Genomic DNA, 27,843 nt, shown 5'->3' on the forward strand with positions numbered 1-27,843 from the left:
AGTGATACAACCATGTCAGGATATCGTCAACTGTGCCCCTGCAGAAAATTCTTAGAATTTGGTGACCCATACCAATCTTCTTCCAATGCCTGCGTTGAAAGAAGTGCTGTTGTACTGATCACGAGATCCTCGATGATGTGTATATCAAGGAACTTAAAGCTGCTCACGCTCTCAAACCCAGATCCATTGATGTCAATAGGAATTAGCCTGTCTCTATTCCTCCTGTAGTCCACGATCATCTCCTTTGATTTTGCGACTTTCAAGGAGAGGTTATTTTCTTGACACCACTGTGTCAGGGTGATGACCTCTCTGTAGGCTGCCTCGTTATTAATTGAGATAAGACCAATCAATGTAGTATCATCTGTAAATTTAGTTAGCAGATTGGAGCTGTGAGTGGCGACACAGTGATGGGTATACAGAAAGTAAAGGATGGGGCTTAGGACACAGCCCTGAGGGGCAACTGTTTTGAGAGTCAGAGGGGCAGAGTTGAGCAAGCCCACTCTTACCACCTGCTGGCAATCTGACAGATACTCCAGGATCCAGCTGCCCAAGGCAGGGTGAAGGCTGAGGTCTCTGAGCTTCATGTGGAGTCTAGTGGAAATTATGGTGTTGAATGCTGAACTGTAGTCCAAGAACAGCATTATCACATAAGCATTCTTCTTCTCCAGATGTGTAAGCATGGCGTGTAGAGCTGAAGCTATTGTACTTTGTACGGTATTGTACAGGAGCACGATCGACGTGATCTTTACTGCCCGGCAGCTTCAGGAAAAGTGCCGGGAGCAACATCAAGACCTGTTAATGGACTTTGTCGACCTCACGAAAGCATTCGACACTGTGCAAAGAGAGCTCTTATGGGATGTCCTCCTCAGGTTCGGCTGTCCCAATAAATATGTTACTATTCTCCGCCAGTTCCACAGTGGGATGACTGAGCCATTGTCCCTCCAGAAAGGTCACCGTATACCTTCATTGTACGCACACCGGTGAGGCAGGGGTGTGTGCTAGCGCCAGTTCTCTTTAACATCTTCCGCTTGTGTGTTACCACAGTGAGATTGAGTATAGCAGCGGTATGTCACTGGACGTCAGATTAGATGGCAACCTCTTTAATATCAGGATGCTTCACACAAGCACCAAACCCCATAGAGAACAGGTCCTGGAGCTGCAGTATGGCGCACTTGTGGCCCATACTGCAGAGGATCTTCAGACTGTAAATGCTGTGGTTGTAAGAGCGTACAGCAGGATGGGACTGACTGTCAATACACCAACACAGAAGTGGTTTGCCAATTGAGTACTAGGGGATTATTATCAGAGATTAAGGGAGCTAAGGCTTTACTCTTTGGAGAGAAGGAGGATGATAGGAGACATGATAGAGGTGTACAAGGTATTAATTGGAATAGATAGAGTGGACACCCAGCGCCTCTTCCCCAGGGCACCAATGCTCAGTACAAGAGGACATGGATTTAAGGTAAGGGGAGGGAAGTTTATGGGCGATATTACAGGAAGGTTTTTCACTTAGAGAGTGGTTGGTGCGTGGAATGCACTGCCTGAGTCACTGGTTTAGGCAGATACACTAGTGAAGTTTAAGAGACTACTAGACAGGTATATGGAGGAATTTAAGGTGGCGGGTTATATGGGAGGCAGTGTTTGAGGGTCAGCACAACATTGTGGGCCGAAGAGCCTGCAATGAGCTGTACTGTTCTATGTTCTATGTTCTATGTCCGACCCACACTACCTGCCTTCACTGTTGGTGACGAAAAGCTGTCAGTAGTGAAATCTTCCGAATATCTGGGGAGCGTTCTCTCTGAGGACAACAACATTCAAAGCCGCATTAAACATGCATCAGCTGCCTTTGGGAGACTTCGGCGTAGTGTCATTCAGAACAGGAGCCATTGTCCCTCCAGAAAGGTCGCCGTATACTAAGCGGTCTGTGTCACCGCCTTCCTTTATCGCTGTGAAGCTTTGGTAACCTACATCCGTCACGTCAAGTCCTTGGTGCGCTTCCACATAAGCTGCCTACAGCACATCCTGGGAATTACCTGGCATGAGCGGGTGCCTCACACTGAAATACTTGTAGAGACCAACTGCAGAAGTATTGAGGCCATGATCACCCAGTGTCAGCTGCAGTTGCTGGGGCATGTGTTAAGGATGCCTCCCCATGTAGTCTACCACACAGAGTGTTATACGGCCAGCTGCATCGCGGTCGACGCTCAGCTGCAGTGCCGAAGAACCGGTGTAAGGGTCAGATGAAGAATGCTTTAAGGAAGTGGACAATCAGACCCGAGGACCTGGAGGATGTTGCTGCCGACCGTAACACTTGGCGACAGCTGTGTAGGGATGGATTTCAAATTCTGGAGATGGAAAGAACAACCAGAAGACAGTATAAGAGAGCCAGGAGAAATGCCGCCGTAGTTGCCATCACGACCACCACTACCACATATACATGTCCCACCTGCAATAGATCTTGTGGGTCAAGGATAGGACTGGATAGTCATCAAAGGTCTCACCGTTAAAGGAGTGGACGTCGTCATCGGGTTCCGAAGAACAACCGAAGATGAAAGCTATGGTGTCATCCGTTGATCAGTTGTGTTGAACTGTAGGGAGTCCAGTGTGGGTGGTAGCATGCTGCAGATGTAATCTGAAAGCATTTGCTTATTATTGAGGTGAGTACCACAGTACGCCAGACGCTCAGAGACAATACCTTGCTGTTTTTTAGGAAGAGGAGCAATGGTGGAAGTTTTGCGGCAGGAGCGCACTCTACACTGGGAGGCGGAGAGAATAAAAATGTCTGTAAACACATCTGCCATTTGTGCCGCGAACATCCTGAGTACCTGCCCTGGGTCGCTGTCTGATCCCACAGCGTTGTGACTGTCTGCTCGTTGGATACTCCTGCGTACCTCAGCCTCAGAGATTACCAAGCAGCAGGTGTCTTCAGTGGCTCTGCACTGGGGCTCAACGTTGGCAATATCCGATTGAGCACAAAAGAGATTTAGCTCATCTGGGAAAGAGGCAGTGGGTTTTGAAACTCCAATGTGTTTAGCTTTGAAGACTGTGATATTGTGCAGACCTTGTCGTAAGCTGTGTGTACTCTTGGTGGAGAGTGGTGTCTGGGTCTTTTCCCTGTATTGTTGTTCCACTGCCTTGATAACTTTTCACAGATGGTAGCTGTATTTCTTGAGTTCCTGTTGGTTTCTGACAATATTATCTCTGTGTCGTTCGATGAGTGTGCTCACATGTAAATGCTGACCCAGGGTTTCTGTTTGGATAGACCCTGACCGATTTCTGGGGCAAAACATCCCCGATGCCCTTCTGGATGAAACTCGTGACCCCTTCCGTGCTCTCAGAGACATTCTTATCGTGGAAGACGTTCCAGCCTCTGGGTGTGCAGTCTTCAGGGTGCCGCTGCCTTATACAGTTCCGTGAGAACCATGTCAGAAAAGAGGATGCTGTCCAAATTGCATGTCATCTTGGACAATGTCTCCCATCCAGGTCATAATGTACTGGTTAGGCACAGGAGTACGTTCAGCCAGAGACACATTCCACCAAGATGCAACACTGAGCATCATAGGAAGTCATTTCTACCTGTGGCCATCAAACTTTACAACTCCCCCCTCAGATTGTCAGACACACTGAGCCAATAGGGTGGCCCTGGGCTTATTTCCACTTGGAATAATTTACTTCTTATTATTTAATTATTTATGGTTCTATATTGCTATATTTCTACACTATTCTTGGTTGGTGCGACTGTAACGAAACCCAGTTTCCCTCAGGATCAATAAAGTATGTCTGTCTGTCTGCCTATCTGTATCAGCATGTGGTAGAATGTACACAGCTGTGAACCCCCCAGGCGGCCAGAAATGTCTGCCTACACGTTAGCACAAGGTACTACAGATCCGGAGAACAAAATATTTGATGGAATGCTTGTTCTGAGGGTCACACCAAGTATTATTGACCATGAAACGTACCCCACCTCCTTTACTCTTCCCAGAAATGTTTGTTGACCTGGCTGCCCGGAACAGGATGAACCCAGGTGACTCGTGGCATGATCAGATATCTCATCTATCAGTCAGGTCTCCACAAAGGACAAAATTTTACATTCTTTTATTTCCCACTGATGGGAGGTTCTGGCTCTCAGTTTGCACAAATTATTGTCGGGGAGTGAACATTAGCCAGGAGTAGGCTGGGGAGCGGCAGCCAATTAGCACTCCGCCTCAACCTCACCAGGACGCCGGCCCTTCTCCCTCGCCTCCGACGCCAATTCCAAGGTGGTGGTGGTGTAGTAACTGAGCCTCCCATTGATCGCGCAAGTGGGGATCCCTGTGTAGAAAAGGCCACACATGGTGAGTACATGCCGTCTTCCTGATGTTTAGTAGAATCAGTTCATGATTGACTATCAGCTACTTCTACAAGAAAGCCAAGGAAATCGCAGAACTTAGCGGTACACACGAAAGTCACACTATTTTCATGTCTTGTAACTAAATCAACATGCAGGTGGAATTTAGGCAGAACTGTCTTTCAGTTTGCATGGTTACAATCATCAGTTTCCTTTGAAAGTCACTGATGGCACCGTAGACCTCATGCGGGGGGGGGGGGGCGGGGGGCGGGGAGGGTGATATATACAGCTATCAACATAATTGCAGTGAACTCCCTCTGTACATAAAACAGCCCGTACTTCATAAAAATAAAAGAAATGTCAAAAGTGTGACACCTTCCACTGAAAGTATGAATTTCCTGAAAAATACAGAAGCAATTGTACCATAATTAGTGTAATATTCACTTAACAATTCACGTATATATGCAATTGCATTGTGGCAGTCTCGGGAGTGACGAAAGCTATAGGAGTAAACCTAGACATTAAATATGGAATGAAACCCCTGAAATGGGCAGCTCCTGCGTACAAGCTGGTGCCAAACGTATTGCTTCATAAGGTTTCCTTTGGACTACACGGGTGAGACAGACAGAGAGGGATCTTGTACATTGGGTATCTCGGGATCTCCATACATTCCACTCAGGCTTGTGATGATGATCGTCATCACTCATTCTCCTTTGAGACAGACGGATGCCAACCAAACATATGCAATTAGAAAGCAACAGAAGCAATCGTTGGGAAGTTAAGTTAGAAGAAATATATCAATTCTCAGAATGAGAATCAGGTTTATTATTCGTGACATTTGTTAAATAAGCAGCGCAGTGCAACAGAAAGCATAATAAAGAAGAGAAAGAAGACAATAGAAAACAAGGAACTCAATTACAGGACACGTATATTTAATAGATGAAATATCATGCAAAAAACAGAAATAATATATATTTAAAAAGTGAGGTAGTGTTCAAGGGTTCAATGTCCATTTAGGACTCAGATGGCAGAGGGGAAGAAGTTGTTCCTGAAATGCAGAGTCTGTGTCTTCCGGCTTATGTACCCACATCAAACATTGTAGAGGTTGTTTGCTTCTATTTAGAACAAATTGGACTCTTGCTGGTACAGATCCTTCCTTCCTCTTCACCTCACTGCCTACTTATCCAGCCATGACAGACGCCTAAAGAAATGAAAAAGAACAGGAAATTATTGTCAATCAGAATAACCAGGGATATTTGGTTTCAGTATTTCAAGGTATGTGTATCAGATAGGGGCTGGGTAGGAAAGGGAAGGCTGGTCTTTGTTAACAGCTACCCACAACCACTCATTTTTCTTGCTACTCTGTCCAAGCGTGTTCTCCAGCTCTGTCCTGTATTGATTGTTAGTCACGTTAATCTTCTCCTTCAACTTACCCTGCACGTTTCAATTCCTCCCTGTCTCTTAATCTAAAAGCTCTTTTTTGTGATTGAGAAGAGCCTTCAGATCACTGCTGACCCATGGTTGGTTGTTGGCGACGCAGCAAACAGACCTTCATGGTATTTCAGTGTCCATAGAGAAGTTCATGTAGCCAGGGATGCAATCAGTAAGTCCATTTATGTCCATTAGTGTCCTCCGGATAAGGTTCACAAAGCACATTCCAGTCAGCAACCTGAAAGTAGCCCCTCAAGGTCTTGATTGCCTCTGGAGACCATTTAATAACTACCTTGATAGTAAGTAGCATTTGCAGTACTTCGGGCTTAGACAAGGGCAAATAAATAAGCTTACTGCAAAAACGTCTGGGCTCGAAGAAGTCGTTAGATCGTTTGATACCAAGTTACCAAGGCAGCAGATATTGAACGACATGAAGAAAAGTTCTCAGCTCTTGATAAGTTAATTTGAGAAAAAATACGTACAATCGAAACACTGGAGAAGAAGGTACTGTCGACTGCTAAAACCGTAGAGCATTATAAGTTTAAAATCACCGATCTTGAAAACCGATCTCGCAGACAGAATTTGCGAATCATCGGGTTTCCCGAAAATGTTGAATCTGGTGACTTAACTGAATTTTTTTCTAACTTATTATGGGAAGTTTTTGGCGCTGATGTTTTGAAAGCTAAACCTACTATTGATAGTGCCCATAGAGTTTCGAGATTTTCGGCTGCAAGAGACAAGCCACGAGCTATGATTGTTTGTCTCCATTATCCTCGGGAGAAAGAACTTTTAATCCGACTAGCTCGTCAGAAAGGTATGATTTCTTATAGAAGCAACACATTTCGTATTGTTGAAGATTATTCATTTGAAGTAATGAAAGCAAGAATCGCTTTTAAACCGGTGATGGCAGAGATTCATTCGATTGGATTTAAACAAGCTTTAAGATACCCAGCGAATCTCAGTTACGCTGAGTGACGACACTCAGCGCTTTTTTAATACTCCGGAAGAAGCGAAGAAATTCGTTGAAGAACATCGATCTTCCAGTATAAGCTGAACTATGTGTTATGTTGAAGAATTTTTGGAGAGAAGATGCCATTTCGTTTTGGGCTTTAACTTGTGAAGCTGCGTTATAGTTTTTTTTAATTTGGTCTGTAGACCTGTTTTTTTTTTACTATCATCGTTTATAGATGCTCTTTTAATTTTACTATAATGTCTTCTTTCTTAGTTTTTTTTCTGAATTGGATATACATGTTTATATTTTATAATAATGATTTCTTTTTTTTAAGATGTCGTTTCTTCTTCCCATAAGACTTTGCTTTCTGTAAGCATTCATTTGTTTGCTTGTACTTGAGAATGGGACGAAGGTTTTGGATTTTTGGACCCTTTTTTTATATTGTAGTGATTATTGAATCCTTTTTTAATTCTATTTTGATAACCTTTTTTTAAACTTTTTTTTAATAGATTGGTGAATTTACATTTATATTTTGTAATATGGCTTTTTCAAAATGTTGTTTCTTCTTCCCATAAGTCTTTGCTTTTGAAACGTCATTTTTCTGTATTTCAATATGGAATCTTTTTTTAAAGACATATTACACTGTTCAAACTTTAACGTATATCCTTTTTAATTAACGATATTTTACTTTATTAAAATACTTTTTTTTCATTTTGATTGATATATATTCTTTTTTTTGCAACCCTGTATTTAAATCTGGGTGTTTTATAATCTCTTTTTATCTTTTCATGGAGTTGCCATCTTGAAATGGGGGTAATATTAGTATTAGTTTGTGCGCCTGCCGCTTGGCTTTTTTTCGAGGGGTTGGGGGAGGGGGTAGGGATCTTTTCTCATGCTTTTGCTTTTTATTTTTTTGCTTTTAGTTTATGGGCCAACTTTAAATTATTAATATTGTTGAGGTGTCATTTTCTCCAGTTGCTCCTGAATCATTTTTTCTTCTTCCTGAATTATGGGTTATGTGTCTTCTTAACCTTTTATGATATACACAATGGATAAGTCTATTAATTTTATCTCTTGGAATACTAATGGTTTAAATCATCCAATTAAACGTAAAAAAATATTTAAAGTATTCCATAGACTGAATGCTAATATTATCTTTGCACAGGAGACCCATATTAGGAGGGAGGATAATCAACGTTTTTTTAGGTTCTGGTAGGGTCAACAATTTCACTCGAATTGCACCGCCAAAATTAGGGGTGAGTCTATTTCTATAGACCCCTCAATTTCGTTTACACATCATGAAATTATTTCTGACCCACAGGGCAGATTTTTGTTGATTACTGGTTCACTTTTTAATCGAAAAGTGGTTCTAGTTAATATTTATGCTCCAAACGTTGACTGCCCTGAATTTTTTAAACGTTTATTTACTTCCCTTCCTAATCTAAATGAATATATGTGGATAATGGGTAGAGATTTTAATTGTTGTTTGAATCCTTTGATGGATAGATCCAAACCTATTCGAACTCTTCCGAATAGATCAGCCTTACTTATTAATTCTTTTATGGTTGATTCGGGAATTACTGAAATATGGCAGTTTTTGAACCCTAAGGATAAAGGATTTTCATTTTTTTCACATGTATATCATAGTTATTCTAGAATTGATTATTTCCTTATTGATCATCGTTTATTAACAGATTTTACTGATTGTAAATATGATTCTATTGCCATTTCGGATCATGCACCTTTGAAGTTATCTATCAAGATTTCGGACTTTTCCATTAATACTAGATCTTGGAGACTCAACGCTACTTTGCTTCAACATCCAGAATTTATTACCTTCATAAAACAACAAATTGACTTATTTTTTTCAACAAACTATACCGAAGAGATTGACAGAGGAATACTTTGGGAGTCTTTCAAGGCTTTTATCCGTGGACAAATTATCTCATATTCCGTTGGTAAAAGAAAAAAAATATATATTTAGATATAGCTTTATTGGTGGATAAAATTAAAGAAATTGATAAGATTTATTCCGTTACTCCTACCAAAGAAAAAGAGAGTTGAGCTTCAAATGGAACATAGCTTATTATTATCTTCTTCAATTGAGAATCAATTAATCAAGACCAGGGCTCAATTTTATATTCATAGTGATCGAACTGGTAAATTGTTAGCTAACCAATTAAAAGCTATTTCGACTAGGCGACAAATTATTAAAATTCGTAAACAAGACGGTAATCTGACTACTGATCATAAAGAAATTAATAATACTTTTCAAGATTTTTATAAATCTTTATATCAATCAGAATTTGATGGCGATCTGTCCATGATGGATAATTTTTTTAACAATTTAACTATTCCCAAACTGACAGATGAAGATCGAAGTGTGTTTGATGCCCCTATTTCTATGGCCGAAGTAGGAGAGGCTATCTCATCAATGAATTCAGGGAAAGCTCCTGGTCCTGATGGTTATATTATAGAATTTTTAAAAACTTTTTCTTCTTTGCTTTCCCCTTGGTTATGTGAAATCTTTAATGATGCATTTACTAAGAAGAGATTACCTGTCTTTTTATGAAGCTACTATCTCTCTAATTCTTAAAAAAGATAAAGATCCTACTTTATGTGCATCTTATTGCCCTATATCGCTATTAAATGTAGACTCTAAGATTCTTACAAAAATTTTAGCTATTAGGTTAGAAAAAGTATTATCACAGATTATTTCAGAAGACCAAACTGGTTTTATTAGGAATCAGTATTCCTTTTTTAATGTTAGAAAATTGATTAATATAATTTATACTTCTTCACCCACAATCTCAGAATGTGTTATCTCATTAGATGCTGAAAAAGCTTTTGATAGAGTTGAATGGATATACTTATTTAATGCCTTGAAAAATTTTAATTTTAGTTCTAATTTTATATCATGGATTAAATTAATATATTATAAACCTGTTGCTTCTGTTCTTACAAATAATTATAGATCCTCTTTTTTTCAATTATCTCGTGGTACGAGACAAGGTTCTCCCTTAAGTCCTTTATTATTTAATATTGCATTAGAACCTTTAGCCATTGCTATTCGTGGATCTCCTAATATTTTTGGTATTATTTGTAATGAAAAGTTATACAAGTTATCACTTTATGCTGATGACTTGTTGTTATATATTTCTGATCCTGATAGGTCTATTCCCGCTATCCTATCTTTGTTGATTCAATTTGGTAGTTTTTCTGGTTATAAATTAAATTTGGATAAGAGTGAAATATTTCCTTTAAATGAGCAAACTTTATTGAATGACAGGACACCATTTAAAGTTGTTACTGATAACTTTATTTATTTAGGTATAAAAATTACTAAGAAGTATAAAGATTTATTCAGATTGAATTTTTTACCCATGCTTCATCAAATTCAACAACTTACTACTAGATGGTCTCCTTTATCCTTATCATTAATTGGTCGGATTAATGCTATTAAAATGATGATTTTACAGAAATTTTTATATTTATTTCAAGTCTTACCAACTTTTATTCCTAAATCTTTCTTCGATAACATTGATTCAAAAATTTCCTCATTTGTGTGGCAAAATAAAAATCCTAGGTTAAGTAAAAGACAGTTACAGAAATCTAAAAAAGATGGTGGTTTAGCTTTACCTAACTTTAGATTTTATTATTGGGCGAATAATATTCGAAACTTAATATATTGGAAACTAGATTTGGATTCACCATTGTGCCCACAGTGGGTAAATTTAGAATGTAATGTTGCACAAGGATATTCTTTATTCTCCATTCTTGGTTCTTCTCTTCCGGTTGATTTAGTTAAGCTCAATAAACAGATATCCAATCCTATTGTCAAACATACAATACGAATTTGGTTTCAGTTTCGTAAGTTTTTTACTCTGAAAAACTTTGTTCTTGATAGCCCTATCTTACTTAACTTCTTTTTTAAACCTTCTTTAACAGATCAAGCTGTTAGCATATGGAAAAGGAAAGGTATAATATGTTTTCGTGATCTCTTTTTTGAAGGTAGTTTGAGGTCTTTTGACCAACTTTCCAACAAATTTAATTTACCTAAATCTAATTTTTTTAGATATTTACAAATTAGAAATTTTTTATATAAAGTTTTACCATCCTTTCCCATTTCAACTTTGATAGATTTTCAGACATGATTTTTACCCTGAATCCTTGTCAGAAAGGATTAGTGGCTTTTATTTATAATAGGATTATGAAGATACAACCAGAAATATCAGGTAGAATTAAACAAGAGTGGGAAAAAGAACTTCAATATAATATATCAACAGAAAAATGGGAAAAAATTTTACAAATGGTTAACTCTTCTTCTATATGTGCTAAACATGCTTTAATACAATTTAAGGTCGTATATAGAGCTCATATGTCTAAAGATAAACTTGCTCGATTCTATTCTCATATTAACCCTCAATGTGACAGATGTCATTCAGATGTGGCCTCATTGACCCATATGTTTTGGTCATGTCCCACTTTACATAAATATTGGAAGGACATATTTGCTACCATGTCCTCAATTTGGAATATTGATTTACAACCTCATTCTATTACTGCAATTTTTGGTATACCAAATGAGGATGATAGTCGACTTTCCCCTTCAATTAGACGAATGATTGCCTTTTTAACATTAATGGCCAGAAGGTCTATCTTACAAAAATGGAAAGAAGTAAACCCTCCTACCACATTTCAGTGGTTTTCTCAAACTATCTCTTGTCTGAGTTTAGAAAAAATTAGAAGTACTATTTTCAATTCATCAATTAAATTTGAAGAAACTTGGGGACCGTTCATTCGACAATTTCATATGAATTAATTTGGCCTCTTCCAGACCTTTTCTCTTTATATTCTTGTTCTGGTATGGAGTTCCGGAGTTTTTGACACTATCATACTCATATAAACTGGTATTATTGCCCATGTTAGTCTAGGTTTAGTTTTTTTTTTAATATACATTTCTTCGTGCATTTTTACTTTTTTTTCTTTTGATGACTATTTTTATCCTTTTTCATGTTCAATCAAAATAGGTTTGATTGTTTATTCTAAGTTTTTTCTTTGGTTGATATTTAATAAGATATTGTTATCCTATTATAAATTTAACTTTAAATTTAATGCATTTATAACCAATTTATATTATGTTATGTTTCTCTTTATATATATATATGAAATTCAATAAAAAGATTGAAAAAAAAAAGACAAGGGCAAGAAAAGAACCGGAATGAGATCTGATCTTTCTGCGGTGTGGGGGCGGGGGGAATGCTGTGGTGCTCTATGCATCTATAGGATTTGAATACAAGAGAGATGGTGTTTTATTTCCTCTGTATAGCACTCGACAATCTGATGGAATGTGGGTAGGGTTGTTGAAACAGAGACATGGATGAAGTCTCCCGATATTGTAATGAACGCATTGGGGTTTAGTTTCCAGAGTCTTGCGATAGTATGAAGGAGATATTAAGGGATTTGGTGAGGTAATCCATGATGTCTACTCTCAGGAACCCGGTGCACTTAACTCTCTCCATGGAGGAGCCATGTATTCACAGAGGTGGATGGATTATCTGCATCTTCCTGAAGTCCACAATGATTTATTTTGTTTCTCCATGTTCAGGATTTAGTCATTCTTCTCGCACCAATCCACCAGCCGCTCTACTTCCTCTCTCTACTCCAACCCGTCAACGTTCTTGATAAGACCAAGCACTGTTGCGGCATCCACAAACTTGATGACACGGTTTGAGCTGAATCCTGTGACACAGTCACGCGTCAGCGGTGTGAACAGCAGTGGGCTGAGCACACAGCCTTGGGGGAATGCCGCTAGTACTCAGTGTAATGCGACAAGAGACATCGCGGCCTGAGCTCGGCGTAAAGGAACAAGCGACATCACTACCCACAAGGATGGACTGTGGCCTTACTGTTAAGAAGTTCAGTATGGAATTGCAGAGGGAGGTGTTGAGAACCAGCGAAGGCAGTTTCCCCACCGGTTTCTGGGGTATGATGGTGTTGACCACTGAACTCTAGTCTATAAACATCAGTCTGGCATATGAGACACCTTTTTCCATGTGGAACAGGGCAAATGGAGGGCAGAGGCAGAGGCAGAGGTAAGGGTCCAGTGCAGTTAGGAAAAAGGCTTTAATGTGCTCTGTGACCAACAGGTCAAAGCATTTCATACTGGTTGTTGTTAATGCCACTGAACGACCGTCATTTAGGCAGGTCACTGTCTCCTTCTTTGGGACAGGAATGACGCTTGCTGCTTTGCAAACCGAGGGGACAGTGGACTCTTTCAGAGAGATGTGAAATATATCCGTTAACTGCGGTGCGCAGTCTTTCAGAACCCAACCTGGCATATTATCGACCCCGCGGCTTTGCTATGGTTGACACTGGCCAGGGTCTTCCTCACCTCTGCTTCAGCCGGACAGAATCTCTGCTCCCCTGGGGAAGGGGTGCCTTCCTCGCCAGCACTTTGTTTCTACCAGGCGTGGAAGACACTCAGCCTTTCAACGAGTGAAACTTCCTGGTCACTGGTGCGCAGAGTAGACTTGTAGTCCGTAATCCTATGAATTCCCTGTTACTTGCCACACGAGACTCTGGTTTTCCAGAAATGGTTGTAATTTCTCTGAGAATGCACCCAATTTGCCTTCCTGATGGAGCGGGAAAGCACAGTTCTTGCTTCCCTGAGAGATGACGCATCTCCCAGTCTAAAAGCAACATCACGATCCTTCAGCCATGAACAGACCCCTGCGGAAAGCCATGCCTTCTGATTTGACCTCACCCGTGTGCGTTTTGTGATGACAAAATCCTCAGTACACTTCTCTATGTAGCTGGTCACAGAATCCATTTTATCCTCGATGTTAATAAGGTTGCTACAGATAACAGCCGACCTGAATATTCTCCTGTTCAAATTATCGAAACAGTCCTGCAATGCAGAGACTGCACCCTCAGTCCAGGTTTTCACCTCCTTTAGAACTAATTTGACCCATTTGATCACTGGTTTGCATGCTGGAATTATTGAATTGGATTGACTGTATTATTTATATCCTTCATATACAAGAGGAGTAAAAATCTTGATGTTACATCTCCATCTAAATGTGCAATGTCCAATTTATAATAAATAGTATTGCAATAGGACAGTCAATATAACAGAGAAGTACAGTTGTATCAGCATGAATTAATCAGTCTGATGGGCTGGTGGAAGAAGCTGTCCCAGAGCCTTTTGGAGCTGGATTTTATGCTGCGGTACTATTTCCAGGGTGGTTGCAGTTGGAACAGTTTGTGGTTGGGGTGCCATGCGTCCACAAAGATAGTTTTACACACCCCTCTTTGTAAATGTCCTGAATCAAGGGAAGTTCACAACCACAGATGCACTGGGATCCGCACCAGTCTCTGCAGAGTCCTGTGATTAAGGGAGGTACAGTTCCCATACAAGGCCGCGATGCAGCCATGTCAGGATGCTCTCAACTTTGTCCCTGCAGAAAGTTATTAGAATTTGGTGGCCGTACCAAACTTCTTCAAGTTCCTGAGTTGAAAGAAGTGCTGTTGTACTTTTTTCACCACACAGCCAGTATGTGCAAATCACGAGATCCTCGGTGATGTGTATACCAAGGTACTTAAAGCTGCTCGTCCTTTCAACCCCAGATCCATTGATGTCAATAGGAATTAGCTTGTCTCCATTCCTCCTATAGTCAACAACCAGCTACTTGGTTTTTGCGGCATTGAGCGAGAGGTTGTTTTCTTGACACCGCTGTGCTGGGGTGATGACTTCTTGTCTGCAGGCTGCCTTGTTATTAATTCTGATCAGACCAAGCAATGTAGTATCATCTGCAAATTTAATTAGCAGATTGGAGCTGTGAGTGGCGTCACTGTCATTGGTATACATAGAGTAAAGAATGGGTCTTAGGACACAGCCCTGAGGGCCAAATATTTTGAGAGTCAGAGGGACAGAGTTGAGGGAGCCCACTCTTACCACCTGCTGGCAATCTGACAGGTAGTCCCGGATCCAGCTGCCCAAGGCAGGGTGAAGACTGAGGTCTCTGAGCCTCTTGTGGAGTCTAGAGGGAATTATGGTGTTGAATGCTGAACTGTAGTCCAAGAACAGCATTCTCACATAAGCATTCTTCTTCTCCAGATATGTAAGTATGGTGTGTAGAGCTGTGGCTATTGTACTTTTAACCTCTACCAGTACATCACCAAGGCCTGGACTGATGAGGACATCCCACAGCAATGGAGAAATGCAAACATCGTTGTCATTTATAAGAAAAAGGGAGAAATAGTAGGGGCATGTCAGTCATTTCTGTTGCTGGAAAGATCCAGACTAAGGTGATGCTTCAGAGGCTCATCATCAACATCACCGAGTCAATGCTGCCTGAATCGCAGTGTGGATTTAGGAAGGACAGGAACACCATCGACATGATCGTCACTACCCGGCAGCTTCAGGGAAAGTGCCGCGAGCAGCATCAAGACCTGCTTATGGCCTTTGTCGACCTCTCCAAAGCATTCGACACTGTGCAAAGAGAGCTCTTATGGGATGTCCTCCTCAGGTTGGGCTGTCCCAATAAATTTGTTACCATCCTCCGCCAGTTCCACGATGGGATGACTGCTTGGGTGACCAGAGGAGGACAAGAGTCCGAGCAGTTCCGTGTACGCATGGGGCTGAGGCAGGGGTGTGTGCTAGCGCCAGTGCTCTTGAACAACTTCATCTTGAATGTTACTAAGCTTCTCCACAAAGAGATTGAAGACTGCAGCGGTGTGGCAGTGGACGTCAGAGTAGATGTGAAACTCTTTAATATCAGGAGTCTTCATACAACCACCAAACTCCATGGAGAACGGGTCCTGGAGCTGCAGTATGCAGATGACTGTACTCTTGTAGCCCATACTCCTGAGGATGGAGTACCATTATCCCACCTATCCTATCTGCCTTCACGGTTGGTGATGAAAAGCTGTCAGTAGTGCCATCTTCCGAATAACTGGGGAGCATTCTGTCTGAGGAAAGCGACATTGAACGCGACATCTGCAGCCGCATTAAACAGGCATCAGCTGCCTTTGGGAGACTTCGGCGTAGTGTCTTTCAGAACAGGAGCCTTCGTCCCTCCACAAAGGTCGCTGTATACAAAGCGGTCTGTGTCACTACCTTCCTTTATTGCTGTGAAGCTTAAGTAACCCACAGCCGGTACATCCTATCCTTGGAGCGCTTCCACATAAGCTGCCTTCAGCGCATTCAGGGAATTACCCGGCGTGAGCGGGTGCCTCACACTAAAATACTTATAAAGACCAACTGCGGAAGTATTGAGGCCATGATCACCCAGCGTCAGCTGCAGTGGCTGGGGCACCAGATACGGATGCCCTCATGTTGGCTACCCCGCAGAGTGTTATACGGCCACCTACATCATGGTCGTCGCTCAGCTAGAGAGCAGAATAATCGCTATAAGGATCAGATGAAGAATGCTTTAATGAATTCCAAGATCATACCTGAGGACCTGGAGGATGTTGCTGCCGACCATAACACTTGGCGACAGCTGTGTAGGGACGGGGTTCGTATTCTGGAGATGGAAAAAACAACCAGAAGACAGCAGACGAGAGGAGAAATGCCGCCATGTTTGCCATCACTAGAACCACTACCACATATACTTGTCCCATTTGCAATAGAACTTGTGGGGCGAGAATAGGACTGGATAGTCATCAAAGATCTCACCGTTAAAGGAGTGGAAGTTGTCAACGGATTCCGATAGACAACCGAAGAAGATGAAAACTATTGTGTCATCTGTTGATCAGTTTTGTTGAATTGTAGGGAGTCCAGTGTGGGTGGTTGCATGCTGCAGCTGTAAGCTGAAAACATTTGCTTATTATTGAGGTGAGTACCCCAGTAGGCCAGACGCTCAGAGACAATACCTTGCTGTTTTTTAGGAAGAGGTGCAATGGTGGAAGTTTTGCGGCAGGAGCGCACTCTACACTGGGAGACGGAGTGATTAAAAATGTCTGTAAACACATCTGCCATTTGTGCCGCGAACATCCTGAGTACCTGCCCTGGGACGCTGTCTGATCCCACAGCGTTGTGACTGTCTACTCGTTGGAAATACCTACGTACTTTAGCCTCAGAGATGAATAAGCTGCAGGTGTCTTCAGCGGCTCCCCGCGGGGGCTCAGCGTTGGGAATATAGAACTGAGAACAAAAGAGGAAAGCTCATCTTGGAAAGAGGCAGTGGTTTTTGAAACTCCACTGCGGTTAGCTTTGAAGACTGCGTTGGTGTTCAGACCCTGCCATAAGCTGTGTGTGCTGTTAATGGAGAGTTGTGTCTTGATCGTGTACCTGTATTGTTGTTTCACTGCCTTGATGACTTTGCGCATATCGTAGCTGCATTTCTTGAGTTCCTGTTGGTTACTGACAATGTAGGCTCCGTGTCGTGCAATAAGTGCTGCTCGCACGTAAATGTGAAACCATAGTTTTTGGTTTGGATAGACCCTGACTGATTTCTGGGGGACAACATCCTCGACGCACTTCTGGATGAAACTCGTGAACCGTCCGTGAACTCAGAGATATCCTCATCATGGAAGACATTCCAGTCGATGTCATCAAAGCAGTCCTGTAGCATGGAGGCTGGTTGGTTGGACCAACAGTGAACGGTTTTTACTGTGGCCGCCTCTTGTTTCAACTTCTGCCTCTACTTCTGCAGTAGCCGGATGGAGGAGTGATCCGACTTTCCAAACAGTGTGTGGAGGAGTGCTTTGTAAGCATTGTGGAAGGGAGAGTAGCAGTACTCAAGTATGCTATCTCCCCGTGTTCTCACCTGGATATGCTGGCAAAACTTCGGAGAGACTTCAGTCAGTGACGCTCAATTAAAGTCTCCAGCGACAATGTAGGCAGCCTGCAGATGTTCAGGATGCCGATGGTCTTATACAGTTCCGTGAGACCCACCTCAGTATCAGCATGTGGTGGAATATACACAGCTGTGATAATAACAGCTGTGAACTCCCTAGCTAGCCAGAAAGGTCTATCTACACAGTCGCACAAGGCACTACAGATCCAGGGAACAAAGGATGCACGTTCTGGGGGTCACACTAAGCAGTATTGACTATGAAACATATCCCACCCCCTTTACTCTTCCCAGAAAGGTTTTTTGACCTGCTCTCCCGGAAGAGAATAAACACAGAGGACTCGTAGCTTGATCAGATATCACATCCATCAGTCAGGTCTCCACGAAGCACAAAATGTTACATTTTTTTTTTAATTTTCACACTGATGGGAGTTTCTGGCTCTACGTTTGCACAAGTTATTGCCCAGGGTGTGAACGTTAGCCAGGAGTAGTATAGGGAGCGACAGCCAATTAGCACGCCATCTCAAGCTCACCAGGACGCCGGCCATTTACCCTCGCCTCCGATGCCGATTCCAAGGTGGTGGCGGTGTGATAACTGATCCTCTCATTGATCATGCAAGACGGGATCCCAGTGAAGAAAAGCCAACACATGATGGGTACATGCCGTCTTCCTGATGTTCAGAAGAGTCAGATTATGACATCTGATGTGACTATCAGCTAGCTGAACAAGAAATGCGTAGGAAATCGCAGAAATTAGCGGTACACTGTAAAGTAGGAACGGAGCTCGCAATACGACCGCCGTACGCAGCACCAACTTGAATGATAACGTTACAGATCAGCAACCTGAGATTCCAATGTGGGGTTGGGGGACTATTTCCCATCACCTAGTATGTTCGCCTGGTCATTGTTAACAGCTACCCACCACCACACATTTTCTTTGCTACTCTGACCAAGCGTGTTCTCCAGCTCTTTCCTGTATTGAATTTTAGCCACTTTAATCTTCTCCTTCGACTCTCCCAGCAAATGTTTCAACTCTCTCTTGATCGAAAGGCTTTTTTGTGATTGAGAAAAGCCTTCAGATCACTGCTGACCCATGGTTTGCTGTTGGCGAAGCAGCAAACAGACCTTGATGGTATTTCAGTGTCCAAACAGAAGTTTGTGTAGCCAGGGATGCAACCAGTAAGTTCATTAATGTCCACTGGTGTCCTCCGGATAAGGTTCACAAAGCACATTCCAGTCAGCAACCTGAAAGCAGCCCTTCAAAGCCTTGGTGTCCTCTGGAGACCATTTCTTTAATACCTTTATAGTAGGCAGCAGTTGGTGTACTTCGGGCTTAGACAAGGGTAGGAAGAGAACCGGAATGTGATCTGATATTTCAGTTGTGGGAGGGTTATGGTGCTCTATGCATCTTTATGATTTGCATACAAGGGAGCTGGTGCTTTATTTCCTCTGTATAACCCTCGACAATCTGATGTAATGTGGGTAGGTTTGTTGAAAGAGAGATATGGTTGAAGTCTCCCGATACTGAAATGAGCGGATTGGGGTGCAGTTTCCAAAGTCTTGCGATGGTATGAAGGTGATATCCGACAGGCAGAAAGAGAGACAGACAGACACACTTTATTGATCCAGAGGGAAATTGGGTTTCCTTACAGCCGTGCCAACCAAGAATAGTGTAGAAATATAGCAATATAAAACCATAAATAATTAAATCATAATAAGTTAATCATACCAAATAATTAAATATTATTGAGGAATTTGGTGAGGTAATCCATGATGTGAACTCTCAGGAACCCGGTGCACTTAACCCTCTCCACGGAGGAGCCATGTACTCACAGGGGTGGATGGATTATGTGCACCTTCCTGAAGTCCACAATGATTTATTATGTTTTCTCCATATTCAGGATTTAGTCATTCTTCTCGCACCAATCCACCAACCGCTCTACTTCCTCTTTCTACTCCACCCCGTCAACGTTCTTGAGAAGGCCAACCACTGTTACAGCATCCACAAACTTGATGACACGGTTTGAGCTGAATCCTGTGACACAGTCACGCGTCAGCAGTGTGAACGGCAGTGGGCTGAGCACACAACCTTGGGTAAATGCGGCTAGAGAGCAGCGTAAAGCAACAAGCGACATCTCTCCCACAAGTATGGACTGTGGCCATACTGTTGAGAAGTTCAATATCTAATTGCAGAGGGAGGTGTTGAGAACCAGCGAAGGCAGTTTCCCCACCGGTTTCTGGGGTATGATGGTGTTGACCACGGAACTCTATTCTATAAACATCAGTCTGGCATATGAGACCGCATTTTGCACGTGGGACAGGGTAAATGGAGGGGACAGGCTTCTGCATCATCAGGGGATAAATTGAGCAATAGGCGAACGGGTAAGGGTCCAGTGTTGCCGGGAGAAAAGCTTCAATGTGCTCCATGACCAGCCGCTCAAAGCATTTCATAACGGTTGTTGTTAATACCACTAGAGAACGGCCATTTAAGCAGATTACTGCCTTCCTCTTTGGTGCTGGAGTAATGCTTGCTGCTTTGAAAACCGAGGGGACAGTGGACTCTTTCAGAGCGATGTGAAATATATCCGTCAACTGCGGCGCGCAGTCTTTCAGAACCCAATTATCGGCCCTGCAGCTTTGCGAGGGTTGACTCTGGCCAGGGTCTTCCTCACCGCAGTTTCAGCCGGACAGAATTTCTGCTCCCCTGGGGAAGGGGTGCCTTCCTCGCCAACACTTTGTTCTGTACATCAAACCGGGCGTGGAAGTCACTCAGCCATTCAGCGAGTGAAGCCTCCTGGTCACTGGCGTGCAGTGTAGACTTGTAGACCGTAATCCTGTGAATTCCCTGCCACGTGCCACACGAGACTCTGGTATTGCTGATGTGGTTGTCAATTCTATTAGAATGCTCACGTTTTGCCTTCCTGATGGAGCGGGAAAGCACAGTTCTTGCTTCCCTGAGAGATGTCACATCTCCCAGTCTAAAAGCAACATCACGATCCCTCAGCCATGAACAGACCCCTGCGGAAAGCCATGCCTTCTGATTTGCCCTCACCCGTGTGCGTTTTGTGATAGTAACATCCTCAGTACACTTCTCTATGTATGTAGCTGGTCACAAAATCCAGATATTCCTCGATGTTAACAAGGCTGCCAAAGGTAACAGGCTCCCCGAATATTCTCCAGTTCATATTATTGAAGCAGACCTGCATTTCAGAGACTGCACCCTCAGGCCAGGTTTTCACCTCCTTTAGAACTCGTTTGTCCCATTCGTTCACTGGTTTTCATGCTGGAATTATAGAATTGAATTGACTTTATAACTTACATCCTTCATATACAAGAGGAGTAAAAACCTTGACTTTACATCATCTAAATGTGCAATGTGCAATTTATTATAAATAATATTACAACTGGACAGTTAATATAACAGAGAAGTACAGTTGTAGCAGCATTAATTAATCAGTCTGATGGGCTGGTGGAAGAAGCTGTCCCGGAGCCTGTTGGTCCTGGATTTTATGCTGCGGTACCGTTTCTGGGGTGCTAGCAGACGGCACAGTTTGTTGTTGGGGTGACTTGGGTCCCTAATGATACTTTGTACACACCTGTCTTTGTAAATGTCCTGAGTCAAGGGAAGTTCACAACTACAGGTGCGCTGGGCTGTCCGGACCACACTCTGCAGAGCCCTGCGATGAAAGGAGGTACAGTTCTCATACCAGGCAGTGATACAGTCCTAACATCTGAGCCTCCCGTTGATCGCTCCAGGAGGGATCCCAATGTAGAAAAGGATCACATGGTTGGTAAGCGCCTTCTTCCGGATATTTTGAAGAATCGGTTTATGATATCTGATGTGCCTATCAGCATCCTGAACAAGAAATGCGAATGAAATCACAGAAATTAGCAGCATACTGTAAAGTTGGAACAGAGCTCGCAACACGACCGCCGTACGCAGCGCCATCTAGAATGATAACGTCACAGATCAGTGATCTGAGATTCCAATGTGGGGTTGGAGGACTGATTCCTATCACCTAGTATGGTACTGTAAACCAGGTAATGCATCTTCACCTCTGGTAGCTAAATCAACATGCTGGTGGACTTGAGGCAGAACTGTCTTTAGGTTCGCATGGTTAAAATCACCAGTTTTATTTGAAAGTCACTGATGGCACTGCAGACCTCATGCAGTGTCTTGTCAGCATTAGCCGGGTGGGGGGAAGGGTGATCTATACAGCTACCAAGATAATTGCAGTGAACTCGCTATGAACTTCACAAATATAAAAATAATGTCAAAAGTGTGACACCTTGCATTGAAAGTATGAATTTCCAGAAAAATACAGAAGCAACCGTTCCATAATTAGTGTAATATTCACTGAAAAATTCACGTATATATGCAATTGTCCTGTGGACAGCCTCAGGAGAGACGAAAGCTATGAGAGTAAACCAAGACTGTAAATCTGGAGTGGAACCCCTAAAGTGGCTAAAGTCTTTCTGGCAGCTCCTGTGGCCAATCTGGTGCCAAACGTATTGCTTCATAAGGTTTCCTTTGGACTACACTGGTGAGACCGAGAGAGGGACTTTGACGAGTGGGGATCTCAGGATCTCCATACCTTCCTCCCATGGAATAAAACAAAAATAATATATATTAAAATAGTAAAGTAGTGTTCAAGGGTACAATGTCCATTTAGGAATCGGATGGCAGAGGGGAAGAAGCTGTTCCTGAATCTCTGACTGAGTGCCTTCAGGCTTCTACACCCAAATCAAACATTGCAGACATTGGTTGCTTCCATTCGACAAATTAGACTCTTGTTGGTACAGTTCCCTCCCATTCACTTCACTGCCCACTGATCCAGCCACGACAGAAGACTACAACGATGAAAACAAAAACGGGAATTTATTGTCAATCAGAATAACAAGCGATATTTGGTTTCAGTATGACAAGGTATGTGGATCAGATAAAGGTTGGGTAGGAAAGGGAATCTTGGTCTTCATTAACAGCTACCAACAAGCACACATTTTCCTTGCTACTCTGTCCAAGCGGGTTCCATCTGTCTCCTAAATTGACATTTAGCCACTTTAATATTCTCCTTCACCTTTCTCTGCACATGTTTCAGTTCCTCCCTGTCTCTTAACCTAAAGCTTTTTTTTTAATTCAGAAGAGCCTTCAGATCACTGCTGACCGATGGTTTGTTGTTGGGGAATCAGCAAACACTCCTTGATGGTATTTCAGTGTCCACACATGATTTTATGTAGCCAGGGATGCAATCAGTAAGTCCATTAATATCCTCCCCATATGGTGGACAAAGCACATTCCAGTCAGTAACCTGAGAGCCGCTCTTCAAGGACTTGATGGCCTCTGGAGACCATTTCTTCACTACCTTCATAATAGGTAGCAGTTGGTGTACTTTGGGCTTATACAAGGACATGAAGAGAACCGGAATGTGATCTGATCTTTCAGTTGTTGGAGGGCTGTGGTGCTCTATGTATCTTTAGCATTTGCATACAAGAGATTGACTGTTTTATTACTTCTTGTATAACACTCGACAAACTGATGGAATGTGGGTAGGTTGTTGAAAGAGAGACGTAGTTGATCTTCCGATACTACGTTGAATGCAGTTGGGTGTAGGTTCCAAGAGTCTTGCAATGGTACGAAAGCGATATTAAGGGACTTGGTGAGGTAATCCATGATGAGAACTCTCAGGAACTTGATGCACTTAAATCTCTCTACAGAGGAGTCATGTAATCACGGAAGGGGATGGATTATCTGCACCTTCCTGAAGTTGGCAATGATTTATTTTGTTTTCTCCACATTCAGGCTTTGTTCATACTTCTCACACCAATCCACCAGCTGCTCTAATTCCTCCCTTTACTCCACCCTGTCAATGTTCTTGATAAGCCCAACCACCATTGCGGCCTCCATAAACTTGATGACATGGTTTGAGCTGAATCCTGTGACAAAGTCACACATCGGGAGTATTAACAGCAGAGGCCTGAGCACATAGCCTTGGGGAAATGCCGCCAGTGCTCAGCGTAAAGGAACAAGAGACATCACTGCCCACAAGGATGGACTGTGGCCTTACTCTAAAGAAGTTCAGTATCTAATTGTGGAGGGAGGTATTGAGACCCAGCGAAGACAGTTTCCCCACCAGTTTCTGGGGTATGATGGCATTGAACACTGATCTGATGTCTATAAACAGCAGTCTGGCATATAAGACCTTATTTTCCAAGTGGGACATGGCAAATGGAGGACAGAGGTTACTGCATCATCAGGGATCAATTTCAGCAATAAGAAGACTGGTAAGGGTCTAGTGTAGCCAGGAGAAAGGCTTTAATGTGTTCCATGACCAGCTGGTCAAAGCATTTCATAATGGTTGTTGGTAATGCCACTGAATGACAGTCATTTAGGCAGGTTACTGTCCCCTTCTTTGGCACTGGAATGATGCTTGCTGCTTTGAAAACCGAGGGGAAAATGGATTGTTTTAGAGAGATGTTAAATATATCCTTCAGCTGTGGTGCGCAGTCTTTCAGAATCCAACCTGATATATTATCAGAAGAGGTGCCTTCCTCGCCAGCACTTTGTTCTGTACATCAAACCAGGCATGGAAGACACTCAGCCTTTCAGCGAGTGAAACTTCCTGGTCACTGGCGTGCAGAGTAGAATTGTAGTTGGTAATCCTGTGAATTCCCTGCCACGTGCCACAGGAGACTTTGGTTTTGCAGAAGTGGTTGTAAATTATCTGAGAATGCTCCCATTTTGCCCTCACCCATTTGCATTTTGTGATAGTAACATCCTTAGTACACTTCTCTATGTAGCTGCTCACAGAATCCACATGTTCCTCAATGTTAACAAGGTTGCCAAAAGTACCAGCCAACTTGTTACTAGTCTCCTTGTAAATAGATTCCTTGTATTCTTCAGTTGATATAATCTACCTTCAGGCCAGGTTTTCACTGCCTTTAGTACTAGTTTGATCAATTTGCCCACTGGTTTGTATGCTGGAATTATTGAATTGAGTTGATTTTATTACTTACATCCTTCATGTACAAGAGGAGTAAAAATGTTTACATTACTTCTCCATCTACATGAGCAATGTTGAACTTATAATAAATAGTATTACAACAGGACAGTCAATATAACAGTGAAATACAGTTGTATCAGCTATGAATTAATCTGTCTGATGGGCTGGTGGAAGAAGCTGTCCTGGAGCCTGTTGATCCTGGATTTTACGCTACGGTACTGTTTCCGGATGGTAGCAGCTGGAACAGTTTGTTGTTGGTGTGACTTGGGTCCCCAATGATCCTTTGGGTCCTTTTAAATGCCTGTCTTTGTAAATGTCCTGAATCATGGGAAGTTCACAACTACAGATGTGCTGGGCTGTCCGCACCACTCCCTGCAGTGTCTTGCGATTAAGCGAGGTACACTTACCAGATCAGGCAGTGATGGAGCCAGTCAGGATGCTCTCAATTATGCCCCTGCAGAAAGTTCTTAGAATTCAGCAGCCCATACCAAACTTCTTCAAATGCCTGAGTTGAAAGAAGTGTTGTTGTACTTCTTTCACCACGCAGCCAGTATGTACAAACTACATGAGAACCTTTGTGATGTTTATGCCAAGGAACTTAAAGCTGTTTATGCTCTCAACCCCAGATCCATTCGTGTCAATAGGAATTAGCCTGTCTCGGTTCCTCCTGCAGTCCACAACCAGCTCCATTGTTTTTGTGTCATTGAGGGAGGGGCTGTTTTTTTGACACCACTGTGTCAGGGTGATGACACAGGTTTGGGTATACCGACAGTAAAGGAGGGGGGCTTAGGACACAGCTCTGAGGGGCACCTGCTTTGAGAGTCAGAGGGGCAGATTTGAAGGAGCTCACACTTACCATCTTCCAGCAATGTGTCAGGAAGTCCAGGATCCAGCTACACAAGGCAGGGTGAAGACTGAGGTCTCTGAGCTTCTTGTGGAGTCTAGAGGAAATTATGGCGTTGAATGCTGGACTGTAGTCCAACAACAGCATTCTCCATAAGCATCCCTCCTCTCCAGATGTGTAAGTATGGTGTGTAGAGCTGTGGCTATTGTCTCATCTGTTGATTGGTTGTGTTGAATTGTAGGGAGTCCAATGTGGGTGGTAGTATGCTGCAGATGTAGTCTGAAAGCTGGTGCCAAGTGTATTGCTTCATCAGCTTTCCTCTGGACGACACTGGTGAGACCGAGGGAGGGATCTTGATGAGTGGGGATCTCTGGATCTCCATACCTTCCACCCAGGCTTGTGATGATGATCACCATCAGGCATTGTCCTTTGTGACAGACAAACGCCAACCAACTATAGGCAATTAGAAAGAAACACAAGCAATCGTAGGGAAGTTAAGCTGCAGGAAAAATATCAATTCTCAGAATCAGAATCAGGTTTATTATCACCAGCATGAGTTGTTTAATTTGTTAGCTTAGCAGCAGCAGTGCAGTACACTACATAATAAAGAAGAAGAAGAAAATAATAATAAATAAACAAGTAAATCACTTACAGTATACGTATATTAAATAGATTAAAGATCATGGAAAAAAACAGAAATAATATATGTTACGTATTCAGGCAACAATAAATATATGAGATCCGCAAGGGTTTCTTATAACAAACAACACGTTTATTAAACACCAAAAACAAACCCCCCAAAAGTAAACAAACACTACCGTAACCGGAAACAGCTGCTGAGCGGCTGTTCAAACAGTTCGTAAAGTGATATTCCAAAACAGTTCTTTAAAGTGGTATTGCCAAAAGTTCGATATGCTCCCAGTCCATTTAAAAGGAGAGACTTTACAGGACGATTTAAATTCTCTTTCACGTCGCTTGCTTCGATCCCCGACATCGAACTTCCCACGAAGAATTTACGAAACAGAATGGCTTAAAGGCACTGACCTTTCCTTCTCCACTACCTTCAATCCTTTCTAGGTAAACCTAGGGATTAACACGAAGATAGTCAACGAAATCCTTCCAAATAAGGATCAAACAAAGGTCGCCCCCGTTTCACCGTAGAAAGCGATTCTCCTCGATCTTTAACTTCCAACTTTGAATCTTCACTCTCCTCTAATTGCGAAATAACAGAATCATAAAGAACCTGCTGGCAATGACCTTTTAAACTTTAGGCATTAAATAAAAACTTCATCCTTCAACTAAACTGCGTCATCACTTCAAACACGCAGTGACATGAAGTCAACTTGGCAAATCCAGCCCCGAACTGCCCCTCCTCACAGGGTGGGGTCTACCTTTTATAACCTGTAAAAAAAAACCGTCACATGATCTCTACTGGCGGGAAAATGACGTCACTCCACCATCACAAGACCATCACCTCAAGTCCAGTACAGCTTCAACCCCAGTCACATGACAAGGGCACCACTGTCATGTGTCACGAGTAGGTAACATATATATTAAAAAAGTGAGGCAGTGCTCAAGGTTCAATATTCATTTAGTAATCAGATGGCAAAGGGGAAGAAGCTGTTTCTGAATTGTTGATGCTTTCAGGCTTCTACACCGAAATCCAACACTGCAGAGGTTGCTTGCTTCCATTTAGGACAAATTAGATTCTTGTTGGTACAGATCCCTCCCCTTCACCTCACTGCCCACTTATTCAGCCATGACAGAAGACTACAGAAATTAAAAAAAACAGGAAATTATCGTCAATCAGAATAACAAGCGATGTTTGGTTTCAGAATGACAAGGTATGTGGATCAGATAGGGGCTGGGTAGGATAGGGAAGCCTGTCTTTGTTAACAGCTACCTACAACCACACATTTTACTTGCTGTATGTTGATCCTGATTTGGATGCTTTCATGCTATAATAGATTCAGAATAGCAATTCAAATCAGATTTATTATCACTGGTATATGCTGTGAAATTTGTTAACAGCATGTCACAACCACGGATTCGGCAGCACAATAGATATGGCAATTATGCCTGTGAATTTGTACGTGGCAGGTATTTATTATTTAATTGTGATAATATTTAACTCCATTCTTGTCATTGTGAAGACTTGGACAGAACATAGCAATGCTTCACTTCTGGTTTGTATTTGGCCTTCCCTGAGATATTGGACTTTCAAATCAACTGACTCTGAAGACTAGATGTATTCATTTAATGTTTAGATGTTCTTTTCAGCCGCAGTGTGGGCTTCCTTTTCCTTTGAGAGTTTTAGTTAATGGTCCTGTTTTGGCCTAATGCTTATTGTTTAATTTTCCTTTTAACACTGTTTGTATTAAAGTCTGTGAACTGTCGACTTGCTTCAGTGTCTCTCACTCTGCACTTGGGCCATATTGAACCGTGATGACAGTGACAGCAGTACAGTCCAATACATGATAATATAG

This window comes from Hypanus sabinus, chromosome 4, assembly GCF_030144855.1.
Source record: "Hypanus sabinus isolate sHypSab1 chromosome 4, sHypSab1.hap1, whole genome shotgun sequence".
In the NCBI taxonomy this organism is placed as follows: Eukaryota; Metazoa; Chordata; class Chondrichthyes; order Myliobatiformes; family Dasyatidae; genus Hypanus; species Hypanus sabinus.